The sequence below is a fragment of the Ctenopharyngodon idella genome, chromosome 24 (genome assembly GCF_019924925.1).
Source record: "Ctenopharyngodon idella isolate HZGC_01 chromosome 24, HZGC01, whole genome shotgun sequence".
NCBI lineage: Eukaryota > Metazoa > Chordata > Actinopteri > Cypriniformes > Xenocyprididae > Ctenopharyngodon > Ctenopharyngodon idella.
Genome location: NC_067243.1, coordinates 1806815 through 1832538, shown reverse-complemented (window position 1 = coordinate 1832538; position 25724 = coordinate 1806815). Strand labels below are relative to the sequence as shown.

Sequence of the window (25724 nt, the reverse complement as noted above, 5' to 3'; positions counted from 1 at the left end):
TTAATTGTGAAATAAAGTAATACAGTCACTCTTAATCAATCATTAGGATTAAACACAAATACAACATCTTCAAAGTGTTTCCATAAGGATATAAAGTTACACATGAACATATTATAGAAATATACACACGTTCTTGTGTGTGTAGCTAATGGTGGCAAATTAATCAATTTAGCATCAATTAACATCTTATTACACATTAATTTCGAACAAAAACACTCCCTGAACACTCACGAACAGTCTTAAAATCAGCGTTAAGTTTTCACTTCGCTTCTCTCAAAATGGCGGATCTCTAAGCCTCTCAACGTTGAGCTTAAACATGCGTTACCTCAATAACTGGATCCTTAAAGAGATAGTTCACCACAAATCACAATTCTGGCATCATTTAGCCTTTTATCAGTACTGGAGCACAGATCTCCAATCATATTTTTACTCTTTTTATGATAAAGATGGATATAAATGGTCTTTACCTGCAGCACAGAGTCATTCACAAGCTCACCCCGAAACGAGATTGATTTTAACCCTTTGACGCGTGCGATCACAGCGGCGCGATTAGAGCGTTCAGCGCGTCACTGATCAATTCAAACGCGCTTTCGCGCTGCTGGCGTCGAGCCAAGAGACGACGCGCTCAGTGCTGTTCATATCACAACTGTACACTTATGTGCTTTTTAATTTATGTTGTCTCACAAATAAATCAAGTAAAATGTACTCATTTCTATTAATGAAAATGACTTAATCACAAAATATCTTTTTCAGTTTAAGATAATAATGAATAATGCATTTTTTGTTGTCAAACATGCTTTTATTCTGTCTTGTTTGTACTGTAACCATACATAACAAACAAAACAAATCTATATAAACTGTAAGAAAGCAGTTTTAAGATATGAAAAAAAAACTGCTTAAATTTTCTGTGTCATTGAGAAAGATCATGTTATGCCTTTTAAAAGCATTGGGACAGTACAGGTGTATGGTCCTCAGTCCTGTAGAAATTACGCTGGTCCACTGGAGTCATTTAAAGCTTCTTTTCTGTCTATCCTTCAGAGAAACTGACTCCACAAACAAAACCTTTAATAACAGAAATATTTCAGCAAACACCAACTGAGAAGATGATGAAGAACTGTTCAAAGCCACACACACCATCGCGTCTAACATACATGTTGTTGATTTTCATGATTTAATGAGTTTAGACAATTCTTCCTCTCCTATAGCAGTGAATGAATGGCATTTTTCCTCAGGGTCACTACACTGACGCGATACTGTAGTAGACGGTTGCATGGTTATAATTTTCTCTCTGATATTATCAATCTTGCAAGTAAAGAAGTTCATAAAGTCATTACTGCTGTGCTGTTTGAAAACGTCAGAAGTTGAAGCTTTATTTCTCGTTAATCATCAAAATACAGTAGTCCAGGTAACGATCACAGAGGTAAGTGTCAGGCTGTGTATTTGAAGGAAGACGTAGGAGAACAGGTAAATATCAAAAATCCAAGTTTAATTCAAAAAGCAGGCAAGCAGGAAACAACACAACATTACAAGACGGTGAACGGACAATGAACTGAAAACAAAGAACTTATATACACAAAGGAAGATTAACTAATGACGTGCAGCTGTGAAGGTAATAAGTGTCCAAAGTAACAAATGAATGTGCACAGGTGAGGAGCAGGTGGGATGCTGGGAAATGAAGTGCTAGTGCTGGTGACCGTGACAGTACATCCCCCTCCGGCGAGGCGCGTCCTTGCGCTGTAACGGAACATCCACGGGGAGGGCCGGAGGGGGTTCTGGAGGCGGGCAAACTGATGGTGCCGAAGGACAGGTGGAAGGCTGAGGAGACGTGAAGGTAGTGCTTGGACGACGATCCCTTTGCGGTGATGGAGATGATGAACCTCTGGCACAGACCCAGAGCTCCCCAGTGTCGACAGCCCGCGGCGAAGATGAAGGAGGGAGAAGCCCAGATGGTGACTTGGCTGACGACAACTGGGGGACGACCGACGGAGGCGTGGCCGATGGATCTGCCGGCGCAGACGGAGAGGCGATGCAGACGAGCGACATCGCCGGTACTGGAGACCCAGGTGATGTCGCGGCGACGACCGTCGAAGGCGTAGGCAGAGTACCCGAGGGCTGAGGTGGATCCGGTGTGACCGAGGACAGAGGGCGACACCGAGGGGAAGGAGGAGCCCGCTGACGTCGTAGGGGTGGAGGGACGGAGTGCAGCGAACGGACCGCAATTCCATGACGGAAGAGGTGCGACGAGGGACCAAGGGGGAGCCGGCAGGACGAGGGAACCCGGAGGAACCGGAAGTCCGAGGGTCTCTGGTGAAGCCGTATGTGGGAGGAACCCCGATGAAGCCGACAGGTCGACAGGCCGAGATGGAACGAGGATCCCAGAGGCCGGAGGCGGAGCCGCAGGATCCTCAGGTGATGGCGCTGCAGGTGGACACACGACCTGCGGCTCGACGTCAGAGCGGGGCTCCCACGGAGACGACGCAGGGCTGTGGACCTCCAGCAGCGGCATGGTTGGAGGACTGGTTGAGCTCTGGGGTGAAGGAGGAGGTGTAGATATCGACGGCGTAACGGTGAATAATATACAGTCTTTACAGTCATTAGTACCGTTCAGAAACGATGATGAAGATGATGATGGGTGGGAAAGGGTGGGAGATGGAACTTCCTCACTGAAGTCGATCAGCCAGTCCTCATCCTCCGTAGTAGCGATTCCCTCGTCCGCTGATGTCGCTGGCTCACACCTCTGGTCAGACTTGCAGTCGAGCTGCACGTCCGGGACGAGGGTCTGCTCTGTCCTCTCTTCCTCGGGCTCTGGCTGACGCGTCGTGGCGGGTGCACACACGAGTTCTCCGCGGTCGAGGGTGTTGCTACGGGCTCTGGTCTGGCTGTGCTCCAGATCGGGGCACGACACTCTCCAGACACCGAATAACAGTTTCTCTCCAGTTCAGTCTGGTGGTGTCTGGGAGGTCGAGGCGTTGGTGGAAAGTAGCCCCGATCCGGAACAAGGTCTTGAGGGTCTCGTCATCCAGGGAACTGGTGACGGCCAAACAAATAAAGTCTCTAACAAAAGAAAAAAGGTCTGGGCTCTCCTGACCCCGGATGAGCATTATTGCCCTCTCGTCCATTTCAGGCGGTCCGTTCATCTGTCAGGCTGTGTATTTGAAGGAAGACGTAGGAGAACAGGTAAATATCAAAAATCCAAGTTTAATCCAAAAAGCAGGCAAGCAGGAAACAACACAACATTACAAGACGGTGAACGGACAATGAACTGAAAACAAAGAACTTCTATACACAAAGGAAGATTAACTAATGACGTGCAGCTGTGAAGGTAATAAGTGTCCAAAGTAACAAATGAATGTGCACAGGTGAGGAGCAGGAGGGATGCTGGGAAATGGAGTGCTAGTGCTGGTGACCGTGACAGTAAGTAGCTCAGGTAATTAATCATCCAGTTGATCCGAGGGTTCTAGTCTTAGGCCTGACCAGGATAAGTGTGTGGAGATGATGAGGGTGAATGATGGGACATGTGTGTGATTGTGAAGAGTGTGCAGGAGGAAACAGGAGGATTCTGGGAAGTGTAGTGCAGAGGTGACAGGTGAATCGTGACAATACTGCAACAATTTATTTCTCTCTTGCTTAACCTGGTGCTTTTTTTTATTTATTTGGTATTTGGAAGACAATTTATGCTCTTAAACTATATTTCTTACAAAACATGTGTGGAACGTGTAATTCTAAAACATTTGTTTCTGCATTAGTAGTACAGTCAAACCTGGACACAGACAAATACTTCTTTTTCCCATATTGTAATTCTAACATCAAAAATAACAAGGAATAATGTGAAAATAAATGTATTATTTTTTTCAAATAGAACAACCTATTAGTAATAGTAGTATTAATACTGTTGTTATTACCATTGGACTTATTATATGAAAGTATTACAGTTATAACCCCTTGTGTAACCGCTGTCTTACTCAAGGACACTGTGACACACATCAGGTGATGGGGTCCAGAACCCTTCAATTACAAGACAAGACCTACAGACACCAACACTGACTCAAACTAATCACTACACTGAAGACTAACCTGCTCTGAGACGTGTGTCCCTCGTCTTCAGCAGCACTCACTGCCACAGATGGAAGACCAGACGGGGAATATTCTGGCAAATAATCATGATGTTTCAAATTAATTTCAAAATGTAAACATTTCAAAAAGTATAAATATGTGGATGTATAGGCCTGGCTTTGACTATGTCTATAATCTATGATATTGAAAAATATATATTGTACTTAGATATGACATGGCTGCATCATTCTTTAAGAAACACAATATAACAACCTTCATTGGCTATCATCAGCAAGACGTGTTTATATATATATATATATATGTATGTCCATTTTTATAGTTTGTAGTCAGGAATCCTTTCACCTTATGAAATATAGTTTTCAGTCTGTAGCGATTGTTTTAGTGCACTGCACACTTGTCCCCAGAAGCCTCTTTATGTGTGACATTATCTTCGAAGTTGATGAGATCCTTCTTCAGGAGTTCAACTGTCTCCACAATTTCATCATCTACTGTACGTTTGGTTTTGTTCTACTGGGGATAGTTAACGACTGAATAACTTGGATGAGTGCACTCTGGGTAAAAATCAAGAGAGGAAGACGTTAGGATGACACATATATTGCTGTTGAATAACTACACAAATGAGTAACACACTATTGACATGCTAATAACTACTATTAACTAACAAGAAACTAATTAATTTACAAATTAATAAGTAATAGTGCTTTGTCGAATGTGGTCGTTCACTATTAGATAATCAATAAGTATTATTTCTATTTAAAATAATTATGACAATTGATTGAGCCTAAGTTAAACACTTCTCTTTCAGTATTCAGTGGAGTCTCTACTGAATAATAAAATATTTCATGACATTAGACAGACCTCAGAGAAATAACACATATGTCTAAATGGTTGAATGCTGCTACGTCATTGATTTGACATGCATTTGGCTCATGGTGTGTGGCAAACAAGCTCATGGCCGTAATTAGTGACGATACTCAAATGTCCATAATGTAATAAATGTAATAAAAGATGGAGTCACCCTTCTTTTCTGTCTTCAGTTGGTGGAAGCTAAGATTTTCAGAGATGTAATTGTTCTGTTCATTGTTTTTTATGCAACTTATAAATCTTTACATGAAACATTCTTCTTTACAATAATTTTACTTTTACTGTACATTTTACAGCTATTTATAACAGAACGTAGGTTTAACATCAGAAAAACAACAGAACATTTTCAGAACAAAACATTTTTGAGCAGGAGACCCTGCTGGAGCTGGATGGGCTCCACATCAGAGACCTGGTGAGGCCTCTGCCAGCGGGACATCATCTGGGATGAGTGCGTATTTCACTGTCCATAAACACGTTTGTTGCTCAGTCGATGGCCGCCATGTCACTGAGATATTTTCAGAAAGAGGGAAGAATAAAAGAAATTAACTCAAATCAAACCATAAAATATTTCAACATGCAAAACAGATCTGATCTATACAAATTTGGTCTTGGACATCGTAGCTTTACAATTATTATTAACCAGAAAACTGAAAAGAGAAACGAACAAAGGAGGTACAGACTTCAGGTGTGCAGAGATCAACCCTTATAGGGTCTCTGAGGTCTTTTTAGACCCCAAACGATGCTTGCTAAAATTAAAAAAAAAAAAAGTTCTCTTTGTCCAAATTACATGAAACTTTGTACAGTTGTTAACACTTTCTAGATCTAGAAATAAAAAGAAATAATAATAAATAAAAAAAATTGGAGTGATGTCTTGTTTTTATGTTAGTGTAGAAAAAAGTAGTCACACTCAAATGTAATTTTGTAACAAAATAATTGTTTTTTAAAAATACAAATATAATTTTACTCGATTTATTAATGTTTTTACTTCATATTTGTGCAGTTTTTGGAGGATTTATCATATCTTTTAAATTTATATTAACAAATATTGAGTAGGTTTTTATACAAAAACAGCTTTTTGTGTAAAATTCACTTTATAAAAGACCCACATTTCTAACTTTCACTCATGGGGATAACATGAATAATTTGACATGGTTTAGTGTAAGATTTTTGCCCATCTTTTGGAAAATGCAGTTTTAAAAGTAAAAAATGATCACTTTTACCAGTAGATGCTGCAGAGCTCCACTATGTGCTATCTGACTGACTGAAAGACTTCTTTTCACAAGTATTTTTCAGTTGGATTCATATCTGAATATTATGAAATCACAATTATAACAATAAAGCTACTTTTTGTCAAAGTTTAGTATTTTTTTTTGTAATGAAAAAAATAAGTTTGTGACACTGTCACATAAAATATGTGTTTTACCGCTCTATTTATTACAATTATTTTATGTATAATAGAGTTTTAATTGGTTTACATGTTTTTAGTCCATTTTATTCCTCTTACTTATTTTAATGTATGTCTTTAAATGAGTCTGGGTCTGCCTGTCATGTGACTGATCACATGACAGGAACCAGGAAGTAAGCCAGCATAAAGGAGGCAGCATGGCAAACAATCAACCCCTCATTACAAACGTGATCACCTGCTATAGCTGGACTGTGGAGTTTAATTTTACGGACTTACCTTTCCAGCAAACCACTTTTCATTGGATTAACACTTCCGTGGACACTTTCACATTGGGACTTACATCACGCTAGGACTCTTATGGACTGTTTTAGGGTATGGTGCGAATGGACTCCACACTTTTAAACAGCCTATTATTAGTTTTATCGTGTTTTAAGTTCCTTGTGAATATTGTAAATACACCTTATTTATTTCTGTTGTCTGTCTCATCTTTTTAAACACTCATAACATCTCACACAGTATAATCTGACCCCAATCTTAATCCATGTAAAATCGACCGATAGGGCCGATCGTTACAAGTTTTTCAAAAATGTTGATTTGAGGATGAATTTTGTCCATTTTCTGTGGGGTCTCATCATAATGTAACCATATTGAAAAACTGATATTTTTCCATTACAAAAACAAAAAACACTAAAGTTAAATAATCAGACTTGGTCCGACTGCGCCACCGGGGCTTTGATACCCACGAACATAAAACAGCAACACAAGTGAATAAATAACAGACGTGACCTTCAAGTACAACACTTTTATTAACAATCAGTACTGAAATCTCTGAATAAGCAGCACGTTTATAACCATCTAAAAAGGGAGGATCACAATTTTAAGATGTCTAGACTTTAAGTAAAATATTAAAGTCAGAACCCCCAATTCTTGAATGTAAGGTCAACCAAGACCTGCGTGAAGTTGGCCCCCACCCAACGCAAAACGTCGGCAAAATAGTCTCAATCGTTTGTGTCGTAAAAATGTTCGTTTGTGCTGCTTTGGTTTTTAAAATAAGACATTGAATTATAGGCAATGACCTCACCAGCCTGAACGAAGAATCAGAAATAGCCTATAGGCCATTTTAAGTCTTCAAGTAAAAGGTTAAAGAAATGTTTACTTTTAGCCTACTAACTTTACACTTGTTTGTAAAATATTTAGCCAAAAACAAAAAAAGACTGAATAAAAAACATCGGACTCTTTTCTCTCATAATATGTAAACACACACACACACACAAAAAAAAAAAAAAAAAAAATTATGAATAAGTTTCATATTTGAAAGAAATACGGAATCATCATAGAAAACGGGCCTATAGCTACTCCCGGTACTGTTGAAAGGTTTATATAATATTGTGTGTTTCCTGAAGGATAATTGATCATGATTACATAATTGATGATAATTCTATATTTGTTTTTTCGTTTTGGTTTTGTAAAGAAAATGAAATAACAATATTGGATGTTTAATTGGGGTCCGTGTACCTGGTAGGCTGATTTGATTTTTTACCTAAAAAGAAATAAAGAGTTTGTTTTTTCGTTGTGTAAGAAACGGAAAATTAAAAATCAAGCTATATTTTTCGTAATTACATTAATGGGTAAAGAAATGATTATTCTTAAATATATGTTTCGCATGAGTGGCGCCCTGAAACGCCGTTCAACTCATGTCTTGCATGTCCCATCATGCAGTTCATCTGATGTAGGCTACTGCTCTGCATATTAGTTACATTTTTTTTTTTTTAATTGGTCGTTTCATATATTTCTTGCCACTGTAGCTACTTCTCTTGTCCGCGGAGGCGCCGGTGCGATCCCTTCCACTGTTTCCTGATATTTTGGGTTTTTCCCAATGAAACACAAATTATGTTATTTATAAAAATAAATTAAAAAAAATCTTCTTGTAATAACGAGTGAAACATGTTGGATTACTAGGTTTTTCTTAGGCCTTTTAAGAATAAAACACAAATAAATTCTCAATGTTGTTTTAGACCACATAAATCTAAAATGAGTATTTTAGGAGACGCCCACACATTCAAAACATTTTAAAGCATAAACTAATTTAAGTTTTACCCATATATAAGAAAAAATAAATAAACAGACAAATAATTTTAAGTAAAATCAAATTAAACGAATGCCTTTGTTTTTTCGATTTGGTTTAGTTAGACACTGAAATAAGTAGTTTTTTTCTCGACATTGGCTAATTAATGAAGGAATTACACGGACTGACACTGAAAATGAGGAAAGCAAACAGACTCAATTTGAAATCATATTGCTCCTACTATTTCTGTTAAATGTATAGCTTTGATATAGCCTACTATAATATGCTCGTATGCGATTTGCATTTGCAGCCGTTCAGTGTCATTCAGTTCACTGCAATCAGTGTCTAATATTTATAAACCGAGGCAGCACAAATGAAACTTTTATCGGCACAAACGATTGCGACTGTTTGTGGTGAATTTGGAGCATGTGGGGGGCTGAGAGAGCTCAGAATGAATAGCCAATTCTTTTAATATTTTAAAAACCGAAGCAGCACAAACAATTTTACCGGCACAAACAAACGAGACTATTTAGGGTAAATTTGGAGCTGAGGGGAGCTGAGTGACGTCATCGCCTATAATTCAAAGTCTAATATTTTAAAATCGAAAGCAGCACAAACAAAACTTTTACCAGCACAAATGATTGAGACCGTTTTGCCGACGTTTTGCGTTGGGGCCAACTTCACACAGGTTCAACCAAGCCTGCGGGAAGAAGAGAGAAGAAGAAGTCACTAGGCCAAAGACCCACAGCCTCAAGAGCACACACCACACGTGCACAGATGTACACAAACCAACACATTTAATAAAGGGTGTAGTGAATACTGCAAATAACTCTACACTCTCAATACCCATGCAGTGCTGGAACCTCACGCCACATGGAGGAAAGACCCAGATGACCCCAGAAGAAAGCAGGCTGGCTCCTAGAAGATAGAAAGATGGATTAAAAACTCCCATTTTATGCACACATATAGACCCTTAGCGGTTGGTACAAACAGGGCTCACTTAAAATCAGTAATTCAAAAGAAAATAATTTCAAAAACAATCAATATATAACAATCAGCTTAAAACTTGTGAAACAAATAAATAAATCTTAAGCAAAACAGCAGGGCCTAGACAAAGATCCATATGCATAGAACTCCACAAAGAAAGATCTGTCAAACAGAAAAACAAAAGTAAAAGCACTTTTATCAATCTTTAACAAAATAAATAAACAATATAAAATCAACACAAATAAAACACCTGTCACGGCGCAAATCTGACAGTGTCGTGACCACTCAAAACACAATCCTCTAAATCACTCAATAATTACACAAATATTATAACTATAACACACCTAACCATCTAATGCAAACATACCTCTGCCGTAATCCAAGAGTGGACTAGAACCACTGCGTGATACAGCTGGTTGCGAACACGGCGTCTATCGCCACCCACGCGCTCAGTCTGACATCGGGAGGGGTTCTCTCTACAATATAAAATACACCATATTAAAAAAAAGCAAAACATCCTTATACAAGCTCTTACAACACCTAAAATACCACGCTATACCTCGCTATGGCGCTTCAGGGTCACAACACCGGAAGAAGACGGAAAAGAATCAAACGTCAGGAAGTTACGCCGCCTGCCGACCTTTGCGCCATTTATAGGGCAAAATAAACACATATGCCCCACCCCGTACACCATCCTAATTATCCACTCGGTTACATATATCAATTGATATTAAATGTGAAATAGAAACACTGTATCCGCAGACCCGTTATTTGGCAGCCACTAAATAAATGGGAAGTGGGATGAAATTCTCGTTCCAGTTTCCCATCCCTTTGACCTGAAGTTGGATCCAATTTCCCATCCCTTTTAAACTAAAGATGGGTCCAATTTCCCATCCCTTTGACCTGAAGTTGGACCCAAAAGGCTATAAATGACCCCTGCTCCAACAATCTTTGTCATTCATTTACATCTTTCTGTACCTGTGTTCATCTGCACCCACACATCACCTCACACCCTCACCCATTCATTTGCACCACGGTTCTTGACATGTTCCACACTTTTGTTTTGCTCTCTTTTGTCCGATTTTGTGATTTCTGCGAAAATGGGATTAGCTGATTGCCCGCTTTGCCTCCGTGAATACAGTCAACTCAGTCAGCACCTGACGGTCACGCACGGAGTGAAGAATAAAGAAGAAAGGAAGTTGCTTCTCGCCATTCCATCCGGGAGGGTGGACGTCCGCAAGGGCACCTACCCTGTGCCCGCCTGCGGCATGTCCACCTCCCGGCTGGACCGCCACCTGAGGGGGCACACGGAGCTGACGGCCGCAGCTCAGCGGCAGGCCATGGAGTCTCTGAAGCGCAAAAAAACTTTGTGTGACCTCGCCAAGCTGCGGGCCAGCAACCCGGCCGTGGCCATGGCCTCCATGCTCGACCTGCATGAGTCCGAAGATATGGATGACCCCACCTTCATTTTGGAGGAGGAGGAGGAGGAGCAGCCCTGCGACAACCCCAGCTGCCAAAGGGCTCGGGACGAGGGGGAGGACCTCCGAAAGCAGGTCGATACGCTGAGCGAGGCGCTGGCACAGGTGACTCGCCGCTGTCTCCTGATGAAGAGGAGGTCGCAGGGTGCCCCCTCCAGCCACAAGCGACCAGCCAGGCCGACCTCTGCCAGCACGTCGTCGCACCCCGCCACCCCTACGAAGACGGAAGAGGAGCCAGGGGCGAGGGACCGCTTCGGTAAGTCCGTCCTCCCGTGTGTCCGTTTAACAGTTTGTGCGACGAGTAGGCGTGTTCGCTGACTCTTTGCCTTTCTTGTTCTTTGCAAGGAGGGACTTAGACCAGCGAAGCAGCGGCGGAGGATCTGCACAAGAAGCGGTTCCCTTGGTCCAGCTGCCCCCACTAAAGTCGCTAAAGCTGCCGAACCTGGCCAGGAACGGCAACGGAAGCAGACCAAGTTCTTTTAAATTTGTGTCCCACCCTGTTCCATTCTGGTGTTCTGTTGTTCTTTGTTCAATGTGTTAATAAATGTTTGAAAAGTTCCTACTGTCATGTCTTTTTTGGCTGTAAAACAAATTGCATAAATACAGTGTCCGCAGACCCATTATTTGGCGGCCACTAAATTAAATGATATCTGGGATGTCTTTGTGTTTTCGGCTCCCGTTCGTACCAGAAGGTCCCAAATGACTTGAAAGTTATTGGAATGCATCCGACTGAGTGCGCCAAGTACAGTACAGATGGTTTAATCTATAAAAATTGACGGCTTTTCCCTGGTCTTCCTCTTTCAATATCAGAAAGCACGGCTCTTCCACTAAACGCTTGAAGACTTTTGGTTGTTGTGCAGCACAGAGGTCTTCTGTGATCCGTGGCTCCTTCATGAGAGAAGGGTACAAACTAATGGGATGAAATGTTGGAAGTGTATTTAAATACTTTGTGTTGTAGTCAGGATGCAGCACAGCATGTATAATAAAGTTTTGACATTCTGTTTTTCTCATGTTTATATAAATCATACCCTATCACTAATGAAATTAATCAATTATGTTCAGTTTTAATTAAAAAAAAAAAAAAAAAAAAAAGGCAAGCAATTCACATGGCTTTTCATGCTGCACTTAACCCCACACTCTAAACCCGGATTTTGTGTTAATGAAACAAAGTGGTCATTACTTATTCTTTGTTGTTTTTGAAAAAGCATTGTCATTAATAAATCAAATTAGTTGTTTGCACTAATCAGATTGGAAGCACTGATCATGTTAGCTGTGATAACTCGGAATGTCACGCTTTTGTGAGGGAGGGAGGGGCCTGTTGAAGCAGGTGACTGACGGTGAGCAGAGCGCGCAGTTTGAGGAGTCTGCTCGCTAAACATGGATTTATGAAAGAAACTTTATACGGCGAGTGTATAAATCTGATCTTTCTGACAAAAGTGATTACCCCAAAACCGGGCCGATGTTAGTTGAACGCTAAAACTGTAGTGTTAATGTGCCGGTCGAAGTTGTTGTTTGTTTTTCTTCTGTCGGTTCACAGATTAGCTAAAGTTAACATTTAAATTAGCTGTTTCTGTCAGGTCACAGTTTATAACGTTAGCCAGTGTGTTTCTGTATGTTCACAGTTTAGCTATAACATTTGCATTTTGCATTCGTTGTTTTCTTTCTGTCTGTTCATATCAGCATGTGTGAATGTATGTACACGCTTGTGGCTAATTTTAGCATGTCTCTTTGGTGTATTATTATGGTAACAGTTCAAAAATTTGATTTTTTTAAGGTCCATAAGCCTGTCCTGCTCTTTTTACAGAAGATCAGGTATGTTCAAGAGTGTTATTACTTATCTATCTTTCTATTATTATTTGATGTTTTTTTCACACCCTCATGCTTTCCCAGATGTATATGACTTTATTTCTTTAGATGAACACACAAATATTTTTTAGAAAATATAATGCAAGTATTCAGGACCCCTAAAGTTGATGCTTTAAAAACCACATTAAGTGAACATGATAATCCACACCACCACAGTTGATGAATCAATGTCTTGTGGGTTTTTATGAATTACCGTTGTGTTCACTTTGTGTGGTTTTTGAAGCATCAACTACCGTCCCGTACACTTGCATTATATCTAAGCTAAGCTCACAGAAATGATTTATGAAAATCTTTCTTTGTGTTCATCCAAAGACAGACAGACATTCAAATACACCTGGGACAGCATAAAGGTGTGTAAATGAGCAAATTTTCATGTTTGGGTGAAGCATCCCTTTTATCTTTTCTCACACACAACACGGGTACCTTCAACCACAGTATAACTTATTTCTTTTTTATTCTTTCTATTTTTGCAGGTGTTTATGAAGTTCAACAGGATTGTGGGAACCTCAAGCAGGAATTCTATGAAAGCATTGATCGACAGTCTTCATCTAATTGATATCTTTCGATCTAAGAGAGGGAATGTTGGACAGCTGTTGACACCGCTTTCACAACAAACCAGGGTTAGTCCGACTCCATTATACACTTGCATTGTTGCATTGTTCTTTTTTTATTTTTTTTTTACAGTAATGAAAACATGTCACAATAAGTGATGCTATATTGGTTGTCCAATACAATCAAAACTGTGCTTCTTTGGTTCAGCTTTCTTGTAGATCATTTCTTGTTATTCTAGCTATGTAACTTTTTTATTTTACTACCCAATAGACTCGAGAGCCAACTGATATTACGTCACTGGTGCTCAGAGGGCTCCCGATTGTCCTTGGTGACAACCCCACGAACTTCTTCAAAGCATGCTTTGTAAGTAACTCATTTTCTCAAAGGACATTGACAACATAATCCTTTTATTAACTGATAGTCCTTGTGTTTGATAGTCCTTGTGTCCGTGAACTAATAAATTTCAGTAAAGACTAATATAAACTTGATTTGTCTACTGCACAACTTAAGATTTTATGTTCATACAACTTAACCTGTTTAGTTTCATCTTGTGTAAAAAGTAAAATGGATTAGTGCAACGGGTTTCCACGCAATTTTCTAGTAAAGTCAACTAATTCGGGTTAAGAGTGCAGGTTATCTTCGTCCTAAACACCTCTTTTAACCGTGGGTAAAGTAACGCTCCACATATTGCTTGTATATTTACACGCTATTGACAGTCACAGAAACACTGTGCATTGTATATAAATAGAAAATTCAGCATCGGAAAGAAAAAAAACAACAAATGCTGACAGAAAATACCGTTTAATTCTTTTATAGTCTGAAATGTCCATTCAGGATAAACTTGGTAGTGAAGTTGACTATATGTAATGAGGATGTGCAACGCCTGAGCATTTATGTAAACATATTGTGTGCTTTGTTCATCCAATCAGTGACACTGACACTGCAAATATGCAAATAAGGACGTTAACCCAGGGCTTAGTAATGTACAGTGTGAAACGCTGCGTATGAATACTCAGGATTAATTGTTAACCTCAGGTAAATGATGATCGCGGGGGGGACGGGGGGGTCAGGATCCCCCCGTCTGAGTGCTGTCCCCCCCAAAAATATGATTAAAAACCACGCTAAGTATTGTAAATAAATAATTGTGTAGGTAGTAAAGCAATACAAACGCAAACGGGCGTTGTAAGTTTAGAAACATTTTGAGTCCCCCCTGCCTTGCCTCACAGTGGTTTGGTCCACCGCGCGTGTGTGCAGAGGTCCGGCGGCGCCGGCGGGAGAGAGCAGCTCTTCAGACAGTGGTTGAGAGGAGATCCAGTAAGTAAGCTGTCAAAGATATTTTATTCAAAAACATCGGATGAAGTGATTATTTTCTCTTTAATACTGACGATGCTGAGTAATTAGTCATAAAAAAATTAGAGATTATAATGTTACCTAGCTTGTTAACGATTATAGCTTGTTGGATAGTAAGTCACCCACACCAACAACAACTAACACTGTGATAAGCAGATATCAACACACCTCCTGTATAAGTAAGCAGCTTCCCAGCAAGCAATAGCCTCATTTCACCGTCTCGGTTAGCTATAGACCCGATATAGTCCGGCGAACCCACTTTTAGCCAAAATTATCTTTAATTTGGTTACATGTAGCTTTTGCCAAAATAACTTGCGAGATCTATTATATTGTGATTACAGGTGTTTGGTTTCATATCTTTGACATGTTATATTGCGTAGTCTGTGCGTAGCCACGATTTAGCTCGTAGTCAGACCGGCTATTTGTAGCCCACATATAGTCAATCCTGATTTATTGTAGATTTTGGACAGGAAGTGCATGAGATGGTTGATATCCCATCATGTTTGCAATGTCATGATATCTACAAGATGTTAGTGGCATTTCATGACATGGTCTATCTGTAGTCACGATTTAGCTCTGAATTGGGTAGGTTATGTGCAGTCTGCTTTTAGTCCACCCGGCGAAATCGATGCAATCTGTAGTCTAATTCTTACGGCTTGACTATAGCCCTGATTCACACCAGCAATGAGTGTAACCAAAATAGTGTTGAGTAATTTTCGGCCACAAAGCTTGTGGGATTCATGATATACCATCAAATGCAAGTATACATTTGAAACAGCATATTTTTGCACACAGTCCTACACATTCTACTATATACAGTTGTGCTCAAAATTATTCATACCCTTAGTAAATATGACCAAAGAAGGCTGTGAAAATAAATCTGCATTGTTAATCATTGTGATCTTTTATTTTAAAAATGTACAAAAATCCAACTGTTCACTGGAGAATAAGAATTTTAAATGGGGGGAAAATCTCATTATGAAATAAATGTTTTTTTCTCATACACACTGCTCACAATTAATCATACCCTTTTATTCAATACTTTTTGCAGCCTCCTTTTGCCAAGATAACAGCTCTGAGTCTTCTCCTATAATGCCTGATCAGTTTGGAGAACACCTGACAGGATATCAGAGACCATTCCTTCATACAGAATCTCTCCAGATCCTTCAGATTCCAGCTCCATGTTGGTGCTTCTTCTCTTCAGTTCACTCCACTCATTTTCTTTAGGGTTCAGGTCAGGGGACTGGGACGGCCATGGCAGAAGCTTCATTTTGTGCTCAGTGACCCATTTCTGTGTTGGTTTTGATGTTTGTTTTTGTATCACTGTCCTGTTGGAAGATCCAGCCACGGCCCATTATATGAGTTCTAGCAGGGACAGTCAGGTTTAGATTTTTTATCTGTTGTATTTGATAGAATCCATGATGCCATGTATCTGAACAAGATGTCCAGGACCTCCGGCAGAAAAATAGGCCCACAACATTAAAGATGCAGCAGTATATTTCATTGTACACATGGGGTACTTTTTACCCCTGTGTGCACCAAACTCATCTTCACAAAATGAAGCTTCTGCCATGGCCGTCCCAGTCCCCTGACCTGAACCCTAAAGAAAATGAGTGAACTGAAGAGAAGCACCACCAACATGGAGCTGGAATCTGAAGGATCTGGAGAGGTTCTGCATGAAGGAATGATCTCTGATATCCTGTCAGGTGTTCTCCAAACTCATCAGGCATTATAGGAGAAGACTCAGAGATAATATTGTTATTGATAATGATAATAATAATAATAAGCGCTCTTTTACATGGCAAAAATGGGAGTCATAGAGCAAAAGAAATAGACTAGTACCAATTAAGTTTTCGTGCACCCATATTCCATAGCTTCATGTGAGGGACAGAAGAATATGTACATCATTAAATTTAGGTTCAAGGAAACTCGTCTTCCCTCCGCTGCAGCTGTCAATCATTCTCTGTTCAGCACTCAAAACAGCGTGTTCAGTAACGACTGTCAGCACGGTTAAACTCTCCAATATGATATATTTCCATTATATTATTATAGTATTATAAAATACTATAGTAAATACTAGTGTTTTTGAACCATACTATAGTAAATTGTAGTATACTGTATATATTATAGTATGTACAACACTTTGTTAATGAATGCTACATAATACTGTAGTATTAACTATAGTGAACTGATAAACTGTTATAAATACTGTAGTATACTTTGTTTTACTACAGTAAGCTGTGTATATTGTAGTATAATATACCCTAAAATTGTAGAAAACTTAGTACAATATTGGGTAAAGTAATTTGTTAATATTACTATAGTTGTTATATTATTACAGCAACTATAGAATTACCACAATAAATTAATTTATTACTTAATTATAGTATAGTTAAAAAAAACACTATAGTATTTACTATAAATTACTATAGTATTTTTTCACCTGGGCGCAAGCAATGTGAGACAATTTGTAAAATATCAAAAGATGCGATAGTGACTTTGAAGCCCATTTACAAAATATTTGAGTCATGTTAAGTGCTAACGATCGACTAAATACACAACATGTGGATCATGTGAACATGTGAAATGACGCCATGGTTGTTTGTTTGACGCTAACTCCGCCCACATTCGACGTGAGACTGTTACTCCGCCCACTTCAGGCCTCAGGCTGTTATTCTATGAAGCCAAAAGGCTCAGAATTACGCTATAGATTAATCACGTTTACAGTCAAACACAGTGTTTTAAACAGTATTTGCGCCGCAAAATACGCCGTTGTGCAACATATCATGTGGTAGCGGTTGATAGCCTGCTTGTTCTGCATTGATCGCTGGTTCGTGGTCCGCTATTTGCTATCCACCTTATTCCTGACTAGCCTAATGCGTTTCGAATTATGGGCGGCACTTCCGGTTTGGGGAACTTCTATTTAAAAAGACTGAAACGAATCATTTCAAATCATAAGGTTGCCCTACAAATAAAGCTTATTCGTCAGTTTGACTGAATGAGCTGTCAATTTTTCTTTCATGTTTATTTTCAGACATCATGAGAATAACGTAACGATTGGTATTTTAACGTAACATGTTATAACAAGAATATCTATGGCAAGAGCTCTTTTCAGTCGCTGCTTTCTATCCTCGTGATTATTTTCTTTTGTACCTTTGCATACTGCTGTAATAGTATGAAAAAGGACAACATATACTGCACATTTGTGGTCTGGTCTCCGATTTAATTTACGATATATCCCATTAATAATTCACTGGAATGCACAAAGAATCTCTCGTTTTTCTCTTCAAAGCCTCACGTCTCTTTCCAGGTTTGTTTTCACAGGTAAATACATTTTATTATCTGTAAAAATGATGGAAATCACTTTTAAATAGTATCACGCAATGCTGAAGTTCATGAACATTTTTTATTAAGGAAACGTATATTATATAATACAGATCACTATAGTTATATTTAACCCGTCCGTTATTTCTGTGGAAAGAATCCCGCTTTTTCATGGCCTGTTGAAACTACCTTGTTGATGCTTTTACACTTTTAAATGTCCTTTTAATGTTCGTTGGTTGAAGGGAGAGTAGAATAACGTCATCTCATTGTACCCAGTTTTGAAAAAAACACGTTCATAGAGCGAGCCTTTCACTGACTGTTTACAGCTTAACGGAAGTTACTCCCATAATTCGCGCAAAGCGTCATGGGGCGTCGGAATAAGGTGAATAAAGAAACAAAACAAAAAAAAAACACTGTGATATTTTTTTTATATTTTTTTTGCGAGCTGATTTTTGCGATATCCACTAGTGGTTCAACGGATCACAAAACTCAGATCATAAACTCGGATCATATCACTGTTAAGTCACGGATCGGATCATTTTCGAATCAGCACAAAAAAAAAAAAAAAAAAATTAGTTTAATAACTAATACATTATTAAAGGCAAGTGAACAGACTGTAAAAAGAACAAATACTGTACACCAATTACAAGTATAGTTAAACACAACATAACCTTACAAATAAAGTATAAGGTCTAACTGTAATATTCATTTTCATGTACAGAAATGTAATAATTAAATATAAAATGACACTGTTCACTGTATAACTTTAATATAGAGTAATCTTTGTTAAAGCTGTTTTGTTGTTTGACTTACATGACAGACAACAGCAGGTATTTATAGGTTGCTGTCACTTTAAGAGTAAGACCCCATGCACTCATACATCCGATAGATACACATCCGAATTCTCACCTCGTTCAATTAAGACATAATCGAGTGTGCTTACGAGAAAAGAGGGGTATTTTGACTGACATAATGCGTGTATATGTCCATCCAAGTGCATCGAGGACGCGAAAGTCAAGTTGGACGCGAAAATCAATTTGGAGTTCGTGAGCGATCTGAAAGGCTCCTCTCTCTCTCTCTGTGTGTGTGTGTGTGTGTGTGTGTGTGTGTGTGTGTGCGCGTGCGCGAGCCTTGCATGTGTGTCTTTGCGCACTGATAACAGTGTGGCGTGTGATACCGAATTAAATGCTCTTTTCATATACATTAGGCCGAGTTGCAGAACGCTGCCAGGCATGTTGTGTCCCTTTACGCAGTGCTCTAACAAGTGAGTCATGCTCACCGTCACGGATGGGTAAGTTAATTGTGTTGTGCAGCATTTTATTGAATTAAACACTGCATACCTGATTCACATTGAAATGTAATAATTATCATTGGTCATAATAATATTGCTTTGAGTAGGCTTAGGTTTTGTATACAGTTTTGAATCATTTCAACAGATGAAGGGCAGGTTCAGAGAGAGCAGGTCACAGCGGGCAGGAGGCAACACAGCTGCAGGGTCAGGAAACCCCTGGGAACAGGGTGCAGTCTGCAGGGAGACCGCATCAGGAAATTCAGTGGACCAGAGTATGGCCAGGTTTGGATCTCTCAGATAAGCCAATTTTATAGTATACATAAGAAATTCAACTCTTAAAATTCTTCTTCTCGCCGACATTTGAAGTATGTGCAAACTAGGGGTGCAACGGTTCAAATTGCTCACGGTTCAGTACGTATCGCGGTTTTAGGGTCACGGTTTCGGTACGGTTCGGTATGTGCTATGTTCCGGGAAAATAGGACTATTGTCTAAAAATAAAGAAAATGAGAACAAATAATCAAACTACAAGCAACAGCACAAATCAATACAATACAGCAAATATTCATGTAAAATAAACAGTGCTTTTCAGGCGTTTCATGTATCTAACAGTAGTTTTCAGGTACAGAAAATGGATAAAGCAATCAAATATAAAATAACTGCATATTCACTGTATAAAATAAATATTAATCATTATTGAAGTTACAGAAGCTATTCAGTCAAGAGCAGTGAGTGATTTCTTTGTCATTTGATTTAACATTAAAAACACAGGAATAGTTTTTTTTTTTTCCTTTAACACACGCACGATCCAGTACATATACTGTTACACATGCGATGCGTTGTCTTTCTCGACTATTATACGTTCACTGAAGACATAACCGACTATGTTTGCTAGGATACTCACCAAGACGGGCATGTTGACATCATTTTTGTATGAATTTGTCCGCTGAATGCAAGACTTGAAAGAGAAGACTCGTTCACGTCTTGCTCTTGAATGTTTAAATCAGCAAGGCTTAAATGAGTTTAGTTTAAGCACAGATAGCAGCGTGTGCTGTTCAGATCTCACCTGCGCTCACATCAACACCCGGTGATGACAGTGTAAATGTTCAAGCATACTGCACTCGCAGTGAACAAACTTCGCAAAGAGTGACTGTTGTGTCCACGCTTTTTGATTATCGCTGCTGTAACGTTTTGGGAAGCCAGAATGCGATTCATCGACTGAAACATACATTATCTGAACTCTGTCTGTCTGTTTGCAACAAACCATATTAGCCTATAGATGCATCATCATTCGAGATGAACCTCGGTGCAAGTGCGTGCCGAACCGTAAGTGGAGAATGGTACAGTTCAATTTTTTTTTTTTTTTTTTTTTTGCGAGCTGATTTTTGCGATATCCACTAGTGGTTCAACGGATCACAAAACTCAGATCATAAACTCGGATCATATCACTGTTAAGTCACGGATCGGATCATTTTCGAATCAGCACAAAAAAACAAAACAAAAAAAAATTAGTTTAATAACTAATACATTATTAAAGGCAAGTGAACAGACTGTAAAAAGAACAAATACTGTACACCAATTACAAGTATAGTTAAACACAACATAACCTTACAAATAAAGTATAAGGTCTAACTGTAGTATTCATTTTCATGTACAGAAATGTAATAATTAAATATAAAATGACACTGTTCACTGTATAACTTTAATATAGAGTAATCTTTGTTAAAGCTGTTTTGTTGTTTGACTTACATGACAGACAACAGCAGGTATTTATAGGTTGCTGTCACTTTAAGAGTAAGACCCCATGCACTCACACATCCGATAGATACACATCCGAATTCTCACCTCGTTCAATTAAGACATAATCGAGTGTGCTTACGAGAAAAGAGGGGTATTTTGACTGACATAATGCGTGTATATGTCCATCCAAGTGCATCGAGGACGCGAAAGTCAAGTTGGACGCGAAAATCAATTTGGAGTTCGTGAGCGATCTGAAAGGCTCCTCTCTCTCTCTCTCTCTGTGTGTGTGTGTGTGTGTGTGTGTGTGTGTGTGTGTGCGCGTGCGCGAGCCTTGCATGTGTGTCTTTGCGCACTGATAACAGTGTGGCGTGTGATACCGAATTAAATGCTCTTTTCATATACATTAGGCCGAGTTGCAGAACGCTGCCAGGCATGTTGTGTCCCTTTACGCAGTGCTCTAACAAGTGAGTCATGCTCACCGTCACGGATGGGTAAGTTAATTGTGTTGTGCAGCATTTTATTGAATTAAACACTGCATACCTGATTCACATTGAAATGTAATAATTATCATTGGTCATAATAATATTGCTTTGAGTAGGCTTAGGTTTTGTATACAGTTTTGAATCATTTCAACAGATGAAGGGCAGGTTCAGAGAGAGCAGGTCACAGCGGGCAGGAGGCAACACAGCTGCAGGGTCAGGAAACCCCTGGGAACAGGGTGCAGTCTGCAGGGAGACCGCATCAGGAAATTCAGTGGACCAGAGTATGGCCAGGTTTGGATCTCTCAGATAAGCCAATTTTATAGTATACATAAGAAATTCAACTCTTAAAATTCTTCTTCTCGCCGACATTTGAAGTATGTGCAAACTAGGGGTGCAACGGTTCAAATTGCTCACGGTTCAGTACGTATCGCGGTTTTAGGGTCACGGTTTCGGTACGGTTCGGTATGTGCTATGTTCCGGGAAAATAGGACTATTGTCTAAAAATAAAGAAAATGAGAACAAATAATCAAACTACAAGCAACAGCACAAATCAATACAATACAGCAAATATTCATGTAAAATAAACAGTGCTTTTCAGGCGTTTCATGTATCTAACAGTAGTTTTCAGGTACAGAAAATGGATAAAGCAATCAAATATAAAATAACTGCATATTCACTGTATAAAATAAATATTAATCATTATTGAAGTTACAGAAGCTATTCAGTCAAGAGCAGTGAGTGATTTCTTTGTCATTTGATTTAACATTAAAAACACAGGAATAGTTTTTTTTTTTTTCCTTTAACACACGCACGATCCAGTACATATACTGTTACACATGCGATGCGTTGTCTTTCTCGACTATTATACGTTCACTGAAGACATAACCGACTATGTTTGCTAGGATACTCACCAAGACGGGCATGTTGACATCATTTTTGTATGAATTTGTCCGCTGAATGCAAGACTTGAAAGAGAAGACTCGTTCACGTCTTGCTCTTGAATGTTTAAATCAGCAAGGCTTAAATGAGTTTAGTTTAAGCACAGATAGCAGCGTGTGCTGTTCAGATCTCACCTGCGCTCACATCAACACCCGGTGATGACAGTGTAAATGTTCAAGCATACTGCACTCGCAGTGAACAAACTTCGCAAAGAGTGACTGTTGTGTCCACGCTTTTTGATTATCGCTGCTGTAACGTTTTGGGAAGCCAGAATGCGATTCATCGACTGAAACATACATTATCTGAACTCTGTCTGTCTGTTTGCAACAAACCATATTAGCCTATAGATGCATCATCATTCGAGATGAACCTCGGTGCAAGTGCGTGCCGAACCGTAAGTGGAGAATGGTACAGTTCAATTTTTTTTTTTTTTTTTTTTTTTTACTGGTAGGAAGCATAACATGCATATAGTAGCAATCCTATATCCTGCATATAGTAGCAATAACATGCATATAGTAGCAATCCTCAAGTAGAATAACACATATAGGCCTACATTTCATCATAATGTCCTAAACATTGAGAAATTACAACTTTCTGTAATAGATTTAATGCATGATTAACACATCAGATTCTTTTTTCCTCTCGGAGCATTCCCTGGTCTTTTCAAGGCACGAAAAGGCTTTATCCCAGCTCCTAAAAAAAGGCCTGCCAGGTCAACGCCAATCCAGTTTTTCCTGCTAAATAAAAGTGTTGAATGGACCCAAAAGCCTCTGAGTTGATTCTTCTACAGGCTGGACTAGGACGGAGGACTGTTGCTGATCACTCTGAGGTCTTGCATTTCAAGTTTTACATATAAAGTGACTCTTTTGAAATTACTTTTCATTTACCTAAAAGCTGGCATAGCTGAGATATTTACCCCTGGTTTCACAGACAAGGCTTAAGGCTAGTCCCAGACTAATGCATGTTTGAGCTGTCTTAACTAAAATAACTTGCACAGTTGCACTGACATATCTTAAAATATGTCGGTGTCATCGTTTTGTCTCAAGATGCACAGCATTAATGTAGCTTTCTAAGGCATTTTTATAAAACCTGCTTAAATACCCTAATTTAAGTAAGGCCTAGTCGTGGCTTTAGCTCAGCCCTGTCTGTGAAATTAGGCCTTAAATACTTTATTCATTCAGCTTAATTAGGCTCACTATATATAATTTGTCTCACTATATTTAATCGTGTGATTTTTCTTATCAAGCAAGTCTTGTCTTAATAAAGTTTGGGGTGTTTAATGCCTCCAGATATCTGAACTATTGTTGGAGACATATTCAAAAACTGAATGATTGGAGAGAGCCTGGATGCTATATAAAGCTGATTGATATTTGATTGAGTTTCATTGTGACTTCAACTTTACACATCAGTACACTGGATTGTTCCTTTGAGTACATCTCTGCTTCAAAACTGTTTTTAATTTTCTACTTTTGAACCTGTCTTAGTTGGTTTACCTTGGCTATTCAATGTTAGAATGGAATATAATATTAATTTCTAAAACATTTTTGACATTCATTTGTCAAAGATTTGTCTTTTTAAACAACTGATAATGGCTTCTGATCTTTTTCACTTTTTTGATGTTTTTCAGGTGGTCAGTGAAAGCTGAATGTTGTTGCTCCGGAAGCTGAAGGATACACAGGTTCCTGCCTCATTGAAACGGTTGGAGGAAAGGGCTGTTTATACATAATGCCCATTCAGAACACACCGGACATCTCCCCTTTACCTTACTCATCCAAAGAGTTTGAAAAAATGCCAAAAGCTCGATGTGTCAAATGTCACACAGACATGGCTGTTCAACTGTTGGCTGAGCACGTCCAGAAGTGTGAGACAGACATATGGATCAACAGCAGCGATAGTGAATCAGTAAAGTCTATTTAATTATTTTTTTTGTTTTTAATAGTTTCATTGTGTTCATAATAAGTAAAATTTACAATTGTCAGAATTTACAATCAGCCTTTAATTTGTCACAGGAGCCTAGAGATTTCTTTCTGTCATGTGATACAGAAGTGCCTTCCATTTCTACAAAAGTGGATGAGGATAATGCCAATGTAGGTTGTTCAGTGTCATCATGCATATCCCAGTTTAACATCTGAAAAAAAAAATATACTTCCCCTTTAATTATTGATTTAACTTCATCAACACATCAGTGACTGTAAGTCTACTAATATTTTAATTGGTTGAAGACAATTATTTTGTGTTACCCTTACTAAAACACCACTGTTACAATACAGAAGGGACCAAGGCAGGTATAACAGGTAGAGATGTTTATTGATACCAGCACGAGACAAACAGTAGTGCAGGTGAATAATAAGTGATGTAATGGATGAAGGAGAGAGTGCAGAGAAGTGATACTGTCCTTGTTGATTGTAGACACGGGTCAATTCGGAAGACGCTGGAGAAACGTGACACTGGAGACCAGGAACACTCACACACAGATGCGAATCACACGAGGAGAACAGGAGACGCTGGAGACAGGTAAGTAGTTCGGTAGGAGTCCTTGAGGTAAGCATTCAGGTAAGACGTAATGCAAACGAGACCGGACAATGTGGCTGTGTGTGTGAGTGCTCTTTATGCTGGTGGTGATTGCGGTGATTGCGGTGATAATGAGGTGCAGGTGCGGGTGATCAGTACTCTGGAGAGTCAGTGCGTTGTGATTGGTGAGCGGTGGAGCCTGGCGTGTCTGTGACAGTACCCCCCGAAGTATCTGAACACGTGATTGAACATCAGTTCAGCTGTCTCCATAGCAGTGGGTAAACCCCTCAGGGGAATCAAACGACATGATTTGGAGAAACGATCTACGATGACGAGGACGCAGGTGAAACCATCGGATACTGACAGGTTGGTGATAAAATCCACTCCTAGGTGTGACCAGGGTCGATTGGGAACGGGCAGAGGATGGAGCTTGCCGGATGGAAGGTGGCGTGGGCTCTTGGAGATGGCGCACTCCCTACAGCCCTGCACGTACCTTCTGACGTCCGATGCCATGTTGGGCCACCAGAAGCGTTCTTTGAGCAACGAGAGGGTTTCATTGACCCCCGGGTGGCCAGTGCCAAGTGACGTGTGGGCAGAGTGAATAAGTGGAGTGCGTTGTGCCCTGGTGGTGTAGCGCAAGCCTGGTGGACAACCCGACGGAGCGTTGGTGGGGGCATTGGAGGAGGGTAAAGTCTCCTCCGACCAGGTGATGGGGCTTACGAGGATGGATTTTGGGAGGATGGTTTCTGGTTCCTCTGGAGGTTCGTCAGGAGCATGGAGTCGAGAGAGGGCATCCGCT

The 25724-nt window shown here is 39.6% G+C and overlaps 2 long non-coding RNA genes across 4 annotated transcripts in view; both read left to right on the top strand.

Annotated features, from left to right (window-relative positions):
- LOC127507276 (uncharacterized) overlaps nt 1-25724 on the top strand; it is a 75145-nt gene that overhangs the window by 12975 nt on the left and 36446 nt on the right. The gene's annotated exons all lie outside the window — the stretch shown is intronic.
- Nucleotides 14474-24391, top strand: LOC127507278 (uncharacterized). Of its 3 annotated transcripts, none has more exons than XR_007928314.1 (5): nt 14474-14605; nt 21401-21484; nt 21630-21766; nt 23063-23243; nt 24042-24391. It is a non-coding gene; the product is annotated as an uncharacterized LOC127507278 (long non-coding RNA). The 3 variants fall into 3 exon arrangements; XR_007928315.1 differs by lacking the exon at nt 21401-21484 and adding an exon at nt 19173-19256; XR_007928316.1 differs by lacking the exons at nt 21401-21484; nt 21630-21766 and adding exons at nt 19173-19256; nt 19402-19538.